This window comes from Papaver somniferum, chromosome 6 (genome assembly GCF_003573695.1).
Source record: "Papaver somniferum cultivar HN1 chromosome 6, ASM357369v1, whole genome shotgun sequence".
Taxonomy (NCBI): Eukaryota; Viridiplantae; Streptophyta; class Magnoliopsida; order Ranunculales; family Papaveraceae; genus Papaver; species Papaver somniferum.
The window spans coordinates 2,589,739-2,603,259 of record NC_039363.1 but is presented as its reverse complement, the minus strand read 5'-3'; the positions used below and the strand labels follow the sequence as shown (position 1 = coordinate 2,603,259).

At 37.3% G+C, this 13,521-nt stretch overlaps 1 long non-coding RNA gene across 1 annotated transcript; it reads right to left on the bottom strand.

Annotated features, from left to right (window-relative positions):
• Positions 1-11,354: 11,354 nt before the first annotated feature.
• On the bottom strand, positions 11,355-13,103 carry LOC113285332. The gene is made up of 3 exons (XR_003328602.1): positions 12,786-13,103; positions 11,758-11,921; positions 11,355-11,665 (listed from the first exon to the last, which is right to left on the bottom strand). It is a non-coding gene; the product is annotated as an uncharacterized LOC113285332 (long non-coding RNA).
• Between the last annotated feature and the right edge of the window lie 418 nt (positions 13,104-13,521).

Here is a 13,521-nt window from a genome sequence, read left to right as displayed (position 1 = left end):
TTTTTTTTTTTTTTTTTTTTTATATATATATATATATTATTTTTTTGAAGAAGGAAACACTTTTGATACATAAGGAAAAAGAAACAAAAAATTACATGACACTTTGCAAGAGGTAGCCCTTTTTGATGCACCCAGTTAAATTCGATGGTTGGTTTTCTTAATGTAACCTCCACCTTCTATCCCAACCAACCAAAGAACAAGCTAGTCAAGTTTCGTTCAGTATTCTAAAGTGATTGGCAACTAAAACTTCCGATAGAACACCTCAAGGATGAGGCTATACATGTATTGGTAGATCGTGCGCGTGCAAATTTCTTATCACTATGTGAATTGTGCTAGAATCAGGGTGCCTAAATATCTAGACTAAGACTCCTAATAATTACATATTTGCACAAGAGTCAACATTTCAAGGTAAATGAGCTCCATTTTTATGATTTTTTTAATTTTTTTAATTTTTTATTTTCAATTTTTCAATTTTTTCAAAAAGAAGGAGTTCTTGTTTTCAATTATGGCATATTATCAAAGTATCTACTTTTCACCCCCAAACCTAAACTAAACATTGTCCTCAATGTTTCAAAATATTAACAAAATTATAATACAACATATGAAGAGGATCATGCTGAGTAGATAAAAAGGAGAGAGAATACCCGATTTCGGCGAAAGCAAGATTAGAACTCCGTTATTCAAGGCAAGAATCCAACATATGTCAGCCGAGATCATATTGGATTAGCAAAATATATACAAAAGGAACAAAATGGTTTTAAGAAATTTTATCTACTGGATTATATACAAAAAATTCACCATACACTAGCAATCTAAAGAGTTGAGGATCAACCCAAAAGACAAAGTGTAGAGGTTTCAACAGCTTCACACAAATATAACAGGAAATAAACGCAAGTGAAACTGTGAAACAAAATGAGCTACCCCCAAACCTGGATTTTTCAACGGATAAAATTTTGGAAACAAAATCTCGCAGTTTTTGGGGTTCATCATGTACAAGGTCTAACTCAAAGTGAACTGTGCTAGGGACGGGCAAACATGTTAATTCCAACTGTGTTTCCTCAAATGTATTATACTTAGAAGCAAAATAGTCCAAGAGGACTTGGGAAGCACACTGTTCCAAACCTAGATTAGGGACTCTCAGAAAAGTCGGTTTGACAATATGGGTACAAACCAAATATAGGTTGGATGGAAGGCCATCATATTGTGACTTACGTAGGAAGATAGGCACATCATTATTAATCACATCAACATCTCCTAAGTCTTCTACAAGTGTCACAACATGCTCACAATCATCAAACAAATTGGCAAGATCACAATCAGAGTCATCAACATCATCAACAGATTTATTCTCATGCATCAGCAAATCAGGAGAAATATCACAATGTGACCTAGGTAGAGAATCAGACACATCAAATATATTTTTATGCATATTAGCATTAGTGTCTACAGAAGATTCAACTATTCCTATGTCATGCTCATCTTCACAGAATAATTGTACGAATCCCATGTCAATATCAAAATCATATGAATTACAATGAGTATTAGAAAAAACAACATTCATGAAGGTCGAGGGCGAGAAGCCATATGTTTTTGAACCAACAGGTTCCACAATATTTTCATGTTCTTCTAACATATCATCATAATCATCATCATGGTAGCATGCATATTGGTCCTCATTAACAATTGTGGTGTCCTTAGTCGACTCATGTTCCTCTAAATTAGGTTCATATTCAACATCATTTATAAGAATGGGACTAGACACTGCATTAGGGACAACATACATTTCCTCATGAATTTCCTCCTTTTGTAGGTGAAGCAAAATCTGATCAAAATATGCTTGAATTCGTGATGTAGATCTATCAAAGTTTTGCTTACTGAGTCTTAAAGCTTCTGTGGTGGAGTCTAAATTCATGGGAGTACAAAATTCTTCATGTTCAAATTGTGGTGAATGGTACATGTGTGCATGGTCATTAGGGTTTACAAAATATTGATCGCAACCCTCAAAGGATTGATTATGGTCCCAATGACTACCATTCTCACAATTTATGGGCATTTCATACCTTGGATTTTCTCTAGATTGCCTAAAATTATGCAAATTATGACAATTCTCAACAGGGTGGTCTAAACTACCACATGCGGGACATGCATAGATTTCAGGTTGCCTAAGAAAATTAGATGTGACAGATTCCTCATGTGATTGCATTTCTAAAGCTGCGATTCGAGCTTCTAATTGATCGATTAGTGATGATTGTGTGGGTGAGGCATTAGCAAAATGTTCATTTTCACGTTGTGGCGAACGATGCATGTGCGAATAGTCAGTAGGGTTCATGTATTGAAGCTCGGGATTTTGAAAATGTCCATAATAATTCCTATAACTATTGGCAGCATGGTCTATGGGAGGCTCATGACGTGAAGTATGTCCATACGCAAGTTCTCTAAGGGATTTGTTGTATTCCCCAACTGTAGACCAAGATCTAGACATTATTTGGCTCAAAAGCTAAGTAACTATGTTACAAAGCCCAAAATTTGGTTTTTAATGGGTTTGGATTTTTGGGAAAAATTTGGGTTTTTTTTTTTTTTTTTTAATTGGGAGCAAAAATTTTGGTTTTAGTATTGGGAGCAAGCCCACATTGATGGGAGAAATTGCTTTGCCAAGGGAAGGTGAACAAGCCCACAATGTGTATGCAAACTGAAGCCCAATGTAGCTTTTGAGATAGCCCAATTGTTGCTTGTTTGGTCTGCGGCCCAGTTGGGCTTTTAAAAGTTCAGTTTTTCTAATTTAAAACTACATGCCCAAATCAATGTAACACCACAAGCCCACAAGCAATTAAACAAACAAGCCCACAAGAAGTTAATTACAAACCCAACAGAAAAATGGAAAAAATTATTACAAGCCCACAAATTAAAAATGGAAGCCCACAGGTTGGGTTCTCTTAAAGGGTTTAGGCTTACTTGCTTAAGCACATCCCAGCTGCTCAGTTTGGTTGCAAAAGCCCAGTTGGGCTTTGGATCATCCTAAGCTTTGGCTTTTCTGAGGCCCAGTTGGGCTTTGGATCATCCTAAGCTTTGGCTTTTCTGAGGCCCAGTTGGGCTTTGGTTCAACTTCTTCACCTTCTGCAGCTTACAGCCCAGTTGGGCTTTATCTTACACCAGCTGCAGCAGCTTCAGTGGCAGCAGGAGCACCAGTTCAGGTTCAAACAACAACAGGCCAGCAGCAGGCTTTGGGTTTCAGGCTGCAGCTTTGGTTCAGCAAGTTTCAGCCTTAGCAGCACAGGAACAGGTGCAGCAGCTCACAGGATTCTTGGCCTGGCACCAGCAGGAGCACCACAACAGCACAAGAGCACCAGCAGCAGCAGGTGGTTCAGTTCATGGCTTGCAGGCAGGGCAGCAACAACAAGGGTCAAGTTCTTACCAGCCAGCAGCTTGGCAAGCTCAGCAGCAAGGTTAAGAAAGGTCTAGCAGCAACAGGCAACAGTTAGCTAGCTAGAAACAAGACCTGCACCAGCAAACAAATGCAGAGAACAGCAAACAAATGTAGAACAAAAACAACAACAACGCCGCTAACCGAGTCCCCGGCAGCGGCGCCAAAAACTTGGTGGGTTTTATAAACAACCTACAAATTGACCTGCAAGTGCACAGGGTCAGTTGTAGCTAGTGATGGGAAGAAAGAGTTTGTCCACAGGGACTTGGAGGGAGCTATTGTTGTTTTCTAAGTAAAATCTAACCTAAACAGGGAATTGGGGAAAACTAGGATATTGAATCCACCTAAATCCTCAGCTATATCATGTCCAGTGCAAGTCTTGTTTTTGGCCTTAGTAAACAAGGTGAAGGTTCAGGCCTGCCTTGTGTTCTGGGCTTTCATCTAGGATAAGCTATTCACCTAGTTCACTAATGCATCCCTAGCATTGATGGTCTTTTTACAGCACCATCAATCACAGATGGACTTGATCACTAATTGACTAACTATCCTATATCTAAAGAAAATTGCTCACCTAGTTAATCCTGTTCACCCCTAGCATTGGTGGTCTTCTTACAGCACCACCAATCACAGGTTACTATCATCACTGAGTAATCAATTCTCCATGGTTCTAATTCAAGCTCATCAAGAACAAAACTAAATCATTTACTTCACTGTGGCATAAAGGCTTCATCTGCTTCCTAGTGATGAACTAAAACATGGTAAACAGAAAGAGTAATTGAAATTGAAATAGAAATTGAAACTGAAATTAAAATTAAAACTACTCAGACCCAGATTGGGGGTTAACTTGGCTATCCCAAGAACACCTTTTACATTCCCTGCAACTTGCCTTTTATAGCTTTTCAAAAAGCCCTAATTTTGTGAAACCCTAAAATTCGAAAACCTAAATTTTTAATTGAAAAAATTCCTTACTGTTCTCGAGATTTTGATGTCGACCCATGCTTTATCTTCTCTTCCTCCTGCTCCTGCTACGTTTCTAGCTTCATAGCTATCAACCTAGTTCGTCACTTTCACACGCCAACAGTGAGAAGAGGGGCGTGAAATCGACGAACTCGACTGATAGCTAGTAGGGGAGGTCAGTGGTGATGATGGGTTTTAGTTGTTAGGGTTGTAGGGTGGCTGTGGTGGCTGGATATAAGATATCTTTAAAGACAGCAATTAAATGTACAAGATATAAGTATCATACCAATGAGTCACTTATTTATACTCGAATCGGAAAAATAATCCAAGGTGGCCTTCAAGAGCCAGTACTACAAAGTACTCCCATTACTAGGTTAGGCTGACGTGTGTGTTACTCGAAATTTGGTAGGAGCGGAGTGTTGCTTACTTTTGTAGATGACACTGAAAAAGTTGCATGCAGTTGCAAATCTAAACTAAGTTTTTTCAACAACATGCATGCTAGGAATCTAACCCGTGACATTCAATAGAAATGCACTTTCATCAGGGAACAGTGGAATGGAACTCAATGATTTTAATATATGCTACAGGTCTCATGATCATTAGATATGAAAAATTTTGAACTTTTTGAGATTGAGCCCCCCAGCTTATATAATTTTGAAGTTTCAAACTGGCAAGATTTCGATTTTTTCATGTCACGAACTGAAGCAACAAAATCAACTGGGCTTATCTTGATAAAAGACCATATTACGTATTGTCATATACACGGTTACACACTAGAAAATGAATCCACAGAAACCAATAAACAAACCGTAAGTGAACTAGATAGGGTTTGCGCATACAACATGGATGTAGTATAAGATTCTCGTTCGCATACTTGACAAGCGGCCGTGTAATTTACATGGGCGGTGATGTGGTCTTGGAGTCTGTCCGTCTGTCAGATCTGCTGGTACACCAATATAATCGTAGGCCAAGAACACACGCACCTTATCATGAAGATGACTGAGTTTTTGTCTTGCTTCTTCAAGATTGTTCATTTTAGGCTGGAATACGGAATTTTTTTCTTCTTAAAACAACACAAGACCAACACTTTTTACGTTCATCGTGAAGCGAGCCCACAATTTAGCTATTTTATTCAGTTTATTTGATCGTGTATTTTTTATTTTGACTTAGCTCTTCTGTAGTTGACAATCTAAACTTCTTCATTACCAAGCCATGACCTCACGATCCACGATATTTATTCAAAACTTCTAAATTTTCTTCCATTATCAAGAAACTGTCAATTCAAATAAAAATTAAAGAAAATGCGGGGTATCTCCCTTCTAAGCACAAGCTGCACAACCCACTGCTTGTTGCTAATTCTCGAAGGACAAATTAAATAAAAAGAATCTACTGTAATCGCATCACTACTATAAAATGGGTTTAACCGTGGGACGAAGAAAATGATCTCCCTTGAAACTAGTCCCATTGAAGTTTTGTACCCCAACAATGACCAGTTTTACCTGCTAGTATTTGCTAATTCGATCATAGGGACAGGGGAGTATCAAGAACATGTTGAAGAAAATGGACATCCGAATTTTGTAAGTGGCATTGTATGATGTGCTATCATATCTATATACGCCAAAAGATAATCATCTCTTGGGTCGAAAGCAATATAGCACATAATTGTGAAAGGTGCCGCAAACTCACCTCTAAGTAATTTCTGTCAGGAAAATCCTTTTCCTTTCACTTGTTTTCTTTTTCGTTGTAACGTGTATAGGATGATTTCATTATAACAATTCTACAAAAATACTCCACACACGATACAAGATACAATACAATCTAGTGACAGTCGACCCAGTATAAAAGGCAGTACTACTGTCGCACACTGGATAATTAAAATCCACAATGACCACAAAAACCTACACAAGCCAAAACCATTTTTAATAGACAGACAAATTTAAGTATCACCAGAAGATAGATGCAGTGAGGTGATCAAGATTCTAGAGACTATCGGCAAATTAAGAGGACGGACGTGTTGTGCTAGCTGATTCAAACTAATTAACCCCACGGATCCATACACTCAAGATGGAAGTGTTGTCTATTGCTCTTCTCCATCTCAGATAGTTCAGACATTTGTTCACATACCGGACAAGTTGCCAAATAACACCATTTGGTGAGGGGTTGCTGTTCGAGCGTGTCGTCTATGAGCTCCGGTGAAACTCCGTTATTACAGGAAAAGAACTTGCGCATCTTATCACGGATACTAGTACTTCTACTATATGGTTTTTTCTTTCGCTGAATGGTAACAGTGATGAAGAAGAGAGAAATTTCCCTTAGCTTAGAAAAAATTTTGATATTGAATTTTGCACATTGCTTCTCTTTTAATCAACAGCATGATGTAACATTTTTGCATTGTTAATTGGATTGACAGGATATTTTATTTAGATTTATAGGACATATACTTAATATACTCCATACCCGTTCAACGATAAGAATACTCTTCGGGCGGCCTTTCAGAAAACAAAACAAACATTGCATCAACGACGACTTTTTCATTCATAAAGTCGTCATGGCCGAACTCAGGATCCACATTTTTTGTATGTTGGATTTGACATATAACATTTACTTTATAGTTATCCAGAAAATATAGCGTCTGCATTTTGGATATGGCCCAACTCTTTCTAGTTAGGAGACGACCTATTTTGCTTACTAGTTGTTCACAAAATAAAAAAGAAGAAGGTGGTGGGTGTTACGGCACCTCGGGCTATTACATCATGCATCCTGGCATTGTTTTGTCATCGGGTATACATGCGTGTTCTTCCAATAGCATTGTCGGAAATTTGAAACCGAGGATCTGGTCATTCTGAACAATTACGTCAGTAGTCCTCCTGCATCACTTTTCATATAATTTGTGTTGCCATCCTCATGTCCCAGGAGAAGAAGTAGTATCCAACGAATTGTTAACTTGAACAAGTGCATACGTCACATACAGCTTTGTTGTATTTTTACATGTACCGATAATACGTAGGATTGGTCTGATCCAGCACGATCCAAGTCAACTCAGTCCTGGATCTTAAAATATGAATCACAAATAATACAAAAGGAAGCTACACTAATTACATGAAAAGGAAACAAAATTCCCAAGTCCATGAAGGGGAAAAAAGCTCATAAGTCGTTGGTGTCCTATTGAACTTTGATCACAGTGTAAAATCTGTCTATTGCTACCACATATCTATCATGCGAGATCAAAGAATCAAACAGAGTACTATTTATACTCACGTAAGGTGAGTTTTTTAACGAGACCCTTATTTATACACAAAATTGATTAAAAAGATCAAAATCAACAATTTCTGGGTGAAAAGGATATTTAGATTTTGGGATATTTTGACTTTGGGTCCCATAAAATGGTATACCTTTGCATTTAGAGCCTAACTTTGTCCAGCTTTGAGTTTGGGTCCCGGTGGGTCCTAGTCAAACAGTTGACGTAACGGTTGACCAGTTGACCGTCTATAATATGTGAAATGACCAACGAAAATAATTTTTTTTGTTTATTTACGAACTCTACCAAGTTAGACACGTGGGAAAATATTGATCGCAAGTTATGGATTAGTTCTAGTCTTATCTGGGTATATAATTCTAACCCTAAAATTTCAGACACAATATCATCGATCTGTGAAAGTGAAGAGAAATAATTAGGGCTCTTTGATGTACATCGTTGATTGAATTCGATCATACTAGGGATTTCGTAGTTGTGACAATGAAGATTGAGAGTTAATATCGGAGGTTGATTTATTGTTGCTGTCGATTTTAGGTCAACCAAAGGGTATGGAAAAGGAATTTTTCATTTGTTAATAAAATTTAGGATATTCTTAATTAAGGTTTTCATGATGAATACCCATGTTGTCTAATGGTGATTGATAGTTTAATGGATTGATTTTGTTTTGTTTCAGTTGTAATTTTTATTTTGTTGCACATGAGCAAGCTTCAGTTTCTGTAACTACAATAACTAGAGGTGGAAGAGGAAGTAGGGGAGAAAGAGGTTGTAGAGGAGGAAGGGGAAGTAGAGGTGGAAGAACAACTACACCTGCAACTACAACTGCAGCTACAACTGAAAATCAAAATGAAGCAACTACACCTGTCACTACCTCTACTGCCACTACAAGTGTTGTTTCTGGTAGAAAAACCTCCACTGAGGTGCCTACAAGCAGCAGAGGAAGGACTTTAAGGGGAAGAGGTGCAAGGGGATATGCAAGGGGAAAAAACAGTGCATAAACGTGGAGGTCAGATTGTGGGAGTTGGTATCATGATGCCTGAGCAGCCTAGACTAGTTAGAGATCCAACTAGAAGTGCACAATCTCAGGTAAGAATAATATTTTTTAACTGCGAACACTTGCATACGAAAGCGGTATGTTTGAGATCATGTATTTTAACTGCTCCAGCTTTTATATCTTCTTGTAGGTACTAAATCCAACCGGAAGAGGTGTTGGTGGTGTTCAGAGAGGATGTGTTGGTTCTCGGGGAGGAGGTGTTAGTGCTCGGAGAGGTAGAGCTTTCTTGAGAGGTGGTGTTGTATTTTCGACGAGTGGAAGGGGAAACATGCATAGAATTATGGATTGGCTAGGCACACCTGAGCAGTGGGTAAAAATGATGAATGACGGTGGATCGTGTATGTTCCAAAATGATGAATGACGGTGGATCGTGTATGTTATTCATAGGGGAAACATGCATAGACAAACAACTGTGTCAAGCTTTCAAATAGCCATATATTCAAATTTATGGTTTGAATAGCCATTGTGGGCATTCTGCCCAAGTTTGAAACAAATATCTAATAGCTAAGTTACTAATATGACCCTGAAGAGAAAAACTTTGTTTCCCGTTTGAAGAAAACTCAAGGAGAAAAAGAAGAGAAGCCGTCTGTCTGTATGAAATTGAGAGATGGAAAGGGGATATGAGACTCGAATTCAAAGATGGGAGAGATGATTGAAGAAGAATTGATGAGATCTGGTGGTCGTCGTTGTTGTTATAGAAGCAGAGATGGTGTTGAAACCGAGAAGAAACTGGTTGGTGCTGCTAGGAGTGTATCGAATCAGTTGGATTTGTTTATGCAATTAAAGAGTTAGGGTTTACAGGAGTTGAACTGAGATGGTTGAATCTAGATGAGATGGGTTGAGAAGCCAAGAATAATTATAAATTGGGTTTATGGATCAGGATTAAGGACTTCTTTCTCATCAACAACAAGGTATGTTCTAATCCTTCTCGGTCGATTCCTCTTCCATGACTGACTATTTGCAATTTGATTTTCCCTTAAAATGGGTTTCTATTCTTACTTGAATCTGATTGAAATGCAATTTGTGATTGGACATTTCACACCATAGCCATTGGTATTTATAGAAACACACAAATTTTTGTAGTGTAAGCATGAATGGAATGTTGTCAAACTCGAAATATTAGGTGAAGATGCTTTCAAGTAAGCTCAATACAACCAAGAAACACGTACCTCTTATATCAACGAAATGGCACACCACGCATTTGATAAAATGCCTAAAAGAAGAGAAAAATGGTATATGTTTTTATTGCTTGGTTTTCATATTTCAATTGGTGTAGTGATATTTCTAGTGGCTATTGATTAGTTTGATCATGTGGAATGTGGAATTTGTGTATTGTTAAGATTTGACATTTCACACCATGGCCGGAGATTTGATATTATACAGTGTATATAATATCAGTGGTGTGTTTACTTCATATAATATTGGAATAGCATATTTACTTGACAATGTAGTATATACAATCTTAAAAATACAGAAGATGCACCTGAGTGCATAATGTAAATTCTAATATAAAAATAGGTTTTGCCCTAGATGCACCCGAGTGCATAATGTATATCTTTTTTGGGTTTTCTGTTTTCCCTTTCACTTTTTTTCTCCAATACTTCTTTTTGGGTGATGTTTCAATGGTGAATGTGATGGTAATGTTGGTGAGTGTATTGCTCGAGATAATGAATTAATAATTTTAGTTGTGTATGTATGTTTCAGGTGATTACTACGATAAACCTAGATTTATCCGCGAAGAACACAAGATGCAGCTCCTTCCCTGCAATTTTGTAGAAATGCCTGCACTATCATTTCTTCGCATATTCAAGTTCAGAAGATTAGTTGACTGCACCAACTAGCCATGGGACTAATGGGTCGTTTTCCAGGGATAAGAAGCCGCTGGAACTATAGTGCTTGGGTTAGTTCAGACTCAAGTTCACGACTCAATTCAAATTAAGAGATACTATGCACATTGGGTACGAGTTTGGGGAGGTTTCGGGTCTGTTTTGGCAATGAAGAATCAACAAGGAAGTAACCATTTGGAGTTGCAGTTGACTGCATTATCCGTTGTCGCTAATTTTTATGGGTCTTGTCATTGCCAAGGGCAAGTTTTGGTTTCTGCTGAGAAAAGAACGGCTAGGAGATGTTCTGGACCGACAGAGAAAAGAAGATAAGGCCGGTAATTTAGAGAATAAGAAGTAGCTGTTGCTGATGAACAATAGCTATTTGATGAGTGTTTCGAAGTAAATAGGAAATAGGAGTTTCTTGCTATGAAAAACAGGTGTGGGTTTAATTAAAATTTAGATATGAAAGAAGTAGATTTCAACTTTGTATTTTTTAAATGTTGACCTTGTTGTCTGTCTGTTTGTAACTGACAAACAAATTTGTATAAAATTTTTTGGAATTCGTTGTCTTTTGCCATATTTAGGTTTAACTGGATTTCTTTCATAGAAATAGTTTTTGCTCCAGATTGCACCTGGGTGCTTAACGCACATTCTGACATGAAAATACTTTCTGCACGTTGCACCTGTGCATGTACCACATATTTCTGAATGTTGCAGCTGGGTGCATAATTCCCAGTCTGACATGAAAATACTTTCTGCAGGTTGCACCTGGGTGCATAGTGAGTAAACCTGACAAGTTTCACAACTTACAAATGAAGTATTTATGAGCTAATTATCTGAAAATTCCACCCAAAAATGCACAATTTTACTTGACATAAGAAACCATTTCTAAACATAGTTCTAAACAATTAATTTATTGTTTAAGTCTTTCAAGAACTCAAATAAAGAAACGCCTGGCAGGATCTCATATAAAAAACACTTTTAGCTAAACAACACCATTAGTTTTCTTTCTTCCAGCAACTTCCTTCGTCTTAGAGAACTTCATAAATGACTTGTACCCATTCTGTCCTCACCTATTTCATTCGATGATATTCAAACCCGCAGTTCATCACCCAATCCGTGAAATAAAGAACATAATCCCAGAATAAGCACTACTGCAAAACCATCACACTCTTGAGCTAAAGACCATTATTTACGTTTACATTGTAGATAAATAAATAAATGTGAAAAATAAATAAAAAATTACCTTTCTTCTTGTTATGGTCCATTTTGGGTGTGGCTTAACCTTGAACTTGTTTACATCAACTCCTGTTGGGGTATAAAATTTGGTAAACACCTTGTTTACTCTCCTCGCCATAGTCTCAGCATCGTGCCTGTTTTTCGTTCTTAATTCAACAGTTTTCCTCTTTCCTTTGTTTCATACAATAAAAGAAAACAAAAGATTTATGTACACATGCACATAAAATGAATCCAAGATAAAACCATAAAATGTAATTATGATGCACCCAGGTGCATCTGAGTTTACTGCAATACAAACACCAAACTTGACAAAGTTTAGTCAAGATGGACCCAGGTGCAAATAAGCTTACTGCAACATGAAAACCAAATCTACCAAAATCTAGTCAAGATGCACTCAGGTGCATCTGAGTTCTCTGCAACATGAAAACTAAACATAGCCAAAAATACCCAAGATGCACTTAGGTGTATCTGAGTTCAATAGGCATCATACTCTTCGACTGAATATCATCTAACATTAACATAATTCTAAAACCAAGTACCATTGTTGCACAAGAACCATTTAAAACTACTGATCATTATCATATTGCAGAACAACTAATTTTTGTTAGATTTTCAACTCATATATGATTATAACTTGACCGTAAGTGTGGTACAAACGATATGCAGAATATGTACATAAGAAAATTTACCCAAGATGCACCCAGGTACATCTGAGTTCAGTGCAACATGCAAACCAAACTTACCCAAATTTATCCAACGTTCACCTAGGTGCATCTGAGTTTACTAGAACATGAAAACTAAACATAGCCAAAAATACCCAAGGCGCACCCAGGTTTATCTCAAATCCCTAAGTTCAATTTAATCATGCAGTATTTTCACAAAATTAATAATCAACCAATTGATACACCCAAAATTTCATTTCAGAATCAATACAAAACCTAATTTCAAAATAAATACCTAATTGATAACATAATGTTCCATTTCCTATTTCAGAAATCAAAAATTATAAAAAAAAAACTAGGGTCAGGAGCTTACGAGTTTTAGGTTCTTCGGTGCTCATCTTTGATGAAATAAACAACCTATATGAACTTTACAGAATTGAGTTGATAATTTTGGAAAAATTAGGGCATCTCTGTTGTTGAGTTGATTCAGAAGATGGTGTTAATGAATTAATTTTTCTCGAAATATTGTGTTATTCTTGATGTCGACGTTGATTCTGGAGAAGAAGAAGAAGAAGCTGGTGATGGTGGTGGTTATGGGGGCGACGACGGACGACGAAGAAGAAGCCTGGGTTTTTTCTGTAACTGTAAGAAGAAGAAGGAGAAGAGATGTATTGTGACGACGATATAAACGAGGTTGAAAAGATAATTGGAAGGGTATGACGGTCTCTTTAATTGTATGTCTTTTTCCCCCAGACACATACTTTAGCAGTCCAATACTACGAGCCTTTAGGGGCCTATGGTCATATGACCCAGTTTCCAAATGTAAAATTGCGTAACTCCTTTCTTTATAGGGCCAAGAGTTGAAATGCCCCGATTTAGGGGTGTGGTTTGCAAAAGGGAAACTTAGGGGGAGACCCAAAAAAATAATATTCTCATTCTCAGACCCACAATTAATTTTGTATACCGTGACACTCATAATTATATGAAATTATTATATGAATCAATACATAACTTGTTATCTATAATATCTTTTCAGGCATAACTCGTTACACAGCCTAATTTTTCAGGGATATAATTGGCAGCGCAACTTGGACATAACATATCTAAAA